The sequence below is a fragment of the Oenanthe melanoleuca genome, chromosome 7, assembly GCF_029582105.1.
Source record: "Oenanthe melanoleuca isolate GR-GAL-2019-014 chromosome 7, OMel1.0, whole genome shotgun sequence".
NCBI classification, from domain to species: Eukaryota; Metazoa; Chordata; class Aves; order Passeriformes; family Muscicapidae; genus Oenanthe; species Oenanthe melanoleuca.
This window is the reverse complement of record NC_079341.1, coordinates 28,417,712-28,421,236: the sequence shown is the minus strand read 5'-3', so window position 1 is coordinate 28,421,236 and position 3,525 is coordinate 28,417,712.

Genomic DNA, 3,525 nt, shown 5'->3' with positions numbered 1-3,525 from the left:
TCAGAACTTGTGTGAGTCTTTTTTCCCACCTCCCCCCAAACAAAACCATTACTTTAATGGCAATAGTAGAGTAGTGTGATTATCTAGAATTTAACCACTAAGAAATAAAAGCCACTACAGCTAGCAGCTTGTAGAATCTCATTATCAAGGCAATAAAATGGTCATTGCTGTGACCCATGGTGCCAGGCTCAATTACAGAGTTCCTATCTGTGTGAGAGGGCACAAGTGTGTACAGACATATTTCATTACAGAGGGCTACTGATACTACACAGCACTTGTAGCACAGGATCAAACAAGCTTAATTCACTAAATAGAAAGTGCTGTTGATACAGAGTCCAAGGAAGAAGGAGTTCCAGATGGGGACTGCAAGGAAAGATGGAGTTTTAATACTACAGATTTGTTCTCTGCTGCTTAAGTCACTTTTTCATACAAGTGGTATGCCAGTTCAACCAACTTCTGGATCTGCAGCATGGCATTTTAATGAGCTAATTTGTAAGTTGATTTTAATTAGTTCATTTAAATTCCTGAGCTGAAGATTAACCTCTGCAGGTACAGTTCTCTCACTTGTTCAGTTCTATAATGCAAGGCTTTGAACAGTGCAATTGGTTTCTTGCTCTTAAGGGATTTACTCACAAAGGAATATATCAAACTGTAGTTAAAACTTTAGGGGGATGCCCTTGCTTCAGCACCTCTGTGCAATATATTTCCTCCAGTCTCTCCAAGATGGCCAGCACAGCTACAATCAGCAACAAAACCTGGTGTTATTCTTGAGCTCTAAATTTCACACACTGAGCTAGTGGGATTTGCAGATTCTGCTTTGGGTTTGAGGAATGAGATTTGTTACACTAGGACAGTTTTCTTTTATCTATTTATTGTGCCTTAATAAGCAGCATCAGCTTTGCAGAATATCTGCACAAGGTTTTTTTGTGTGTGTGAGAACCGCACACATTTTAAAGCTGGGCACAAAATCCACAGATACCATCTATGATTAGGGACAGTTCTTGTTAGCAGAGCATGTACAGAGCATTCATAATCAAAGACTAAAAATAAGCATTGTCTGGGGCCAGCCAGGAGGATCATATACCACAAGCCATAGTATTACTGAAACCTTTCAAAGACCTAAAGTGGCACAAGTGCATCCTCCTAGAAAGATAATCTGCTTTAGATATAGAAGTCTCAGCACTGGAGGATGCACTACAGCTGCTGTTCAGCTGGTTAGTTACTCTTGTTACCTGGTTTCCCAAATCTGATCTGCAATTAGCTACCTTCAGCTGCTGCCTTAAAGAGCTGTCTGCAGCCAGATGTCTGCTTTCAAAGTAGCTGTCTTGTTCAGCACTCTAGAAAACAAAGTTTCTGTGCAAGATTCTGTGTTCTGCAAAACCAGTGGTATTTGATTTGGGAGGGATGGGGCAGGGAAATAATTGGGAAGAAATGGCCATGATGGTAACTGCTGGATACAAAGCTATCATGGCTAGATTGGTCTTTGACTAAAGCCAGCTGATGCCCTCCAATTGGATGGACATAATCACAGAAAAAGACCTCTAAGATCATCAAGTGCAACTATTATCCCAGCACTGCCAAGCCCATCACTCAAATGTGTCCCCAAGTGCCACACCTACAAATTGTAAAATTGTAAATCACCCCAGGGTTGGTGACTCCATTTCCCAAGGCAGCCTGTTCCAATGCTTAACAACCCTTTTGGTGAATAAATATTTCCAAATATCCAGTCTAAACCTCCACTGGCACAACCTGAGGACATTTCCTCTTGTCCTATCACCTGTAACTTGAAGGAAGAGATCAACATCCAAATGCAGAGAGGCAAAGATGTGACTTCAAAGTACTGTTGAAATCAGACCAACATTTTAAAAATCCTGGTTCACTGATGAAAAAGGGCTTCCCAAATTGTTCTTAAAGAATATTTTCCATGGGCTTTAGGTTAGAAAGCAGAATTAAACCTTCTCAGGTGTGGAATGAGGGCAGACAGCAGCAGTTCTTGCAATACTCACATTCAGTACAGGCATTGGTACATAACACTGTAAGTCACCTGCCAAGAGCAGGAATGGACAGACAAAGGTAAATTCTTATGTTAATCTGTCACACTGAGCCCTTTAATTTACTCACTACCAAATGAAACTCCCACTCTTCTGGCTAGCTGCTTCTGTCCCACTACAAAGGAGTGAACCTATTGGTATCAGAGGGAGAGGATGGTAACAAACAGAAGTTACAATCCATATCTGATCAAAAATACCTCATCTACAGGGACATAAAAGCCCAGTGCCCCATCCTCTCCCCCACTGCATCACCCCCCTAAACACCCACCCCTCCTCTCATCTATCTGCCAGGTGTGCCAAGCTTCCAGACAAGGTCCTGGTCCCTTGGTGCTGTGCAGAAGGGACAGAAGCCAAAATAACACCTCCCAAACAACCTGCACACCACACTGGCTGCACCCATGCACATCACAGTCTTTCCCTGCACACAGCCCAAGACTGCACAGCTGCAATTTCTCTTGCATCACCTCCAGATGTGAACAGTGTTTGAGGGTTCTAGTGATGGTTTGGAATTGAGAAGCAGTTCCCATTCACAGCAAGCTGTGGCAAACCCCTAACATGACACCAGTGTGATGAGGCTAGAAGAAAGGAACTAAACAAACAGCCCAAAACAGGAGGAAAGAATATTTACATCACCCAGGCTCTACCTGCCACTTTAACTTCCTTCTCTTCAACACCTCCCTGGCACCTGCAAGCTGCTGCAAGAAAAGTGATGGGAATCTGAGCAGAAAGCTCTGTCACACCTTGTCCCTGTGCAAAAACTCAAATTCAGCCTTTTAACCAGGCAGCATCTATGCCTGCTCTAATCACTGACAGCACAAAGCTGTGCACAGTGCTTGGGTTTGGGCTCTGAAATTCATATCCCACCTCAGCTCATCCCAGCTCAGGAAGCACAGCCCAGAGGATGCAGCAGCAGATTCCCCTTAGCCCTTGCACTACAAGGAGGAAATAGTGGGAGCTTAGGGTCAGAAGCATGGAGGATGCATTTGTTGTGTGTTTAAGCTGTGCTGCTGAAGATGTTGTGCTCTGCTTTGCATGTGTGTCTGTTCCAGATGGTTTTCCTTGTGTTTAAAATAGGCATACTTAAAATCTACTTTACAAAACCTCAGCAAATGAACACTGATCTTTTCCAGACAATTCTTCAAATGAATGTTATGCAAAGATTTAGATATGCTGGGAACTGGGTTCACAAAGGATGCTCTTTAACAAGAGGAATTTAAGCACTGAAACCAGTTCAATTTGCCGCTTTTTGGTTTTAATATAAAAAGAAATACTTTCTGCAAGGAAAGACTCAGCTTTCAACACCAGAACCCAAGCACAGACTTCACAGGCTAAACCAGTTCACAGATAAGCACTTTCCATAAACATGACACATCTCTTGGCTTACAGAAGTCTGGAGAAGCAAAGAACAGGCTGTGCTGACATCTGGTGGCTTTCACTGCAGGCAAAGAGTTCATGACAAGAGGTCTTGGCTTTT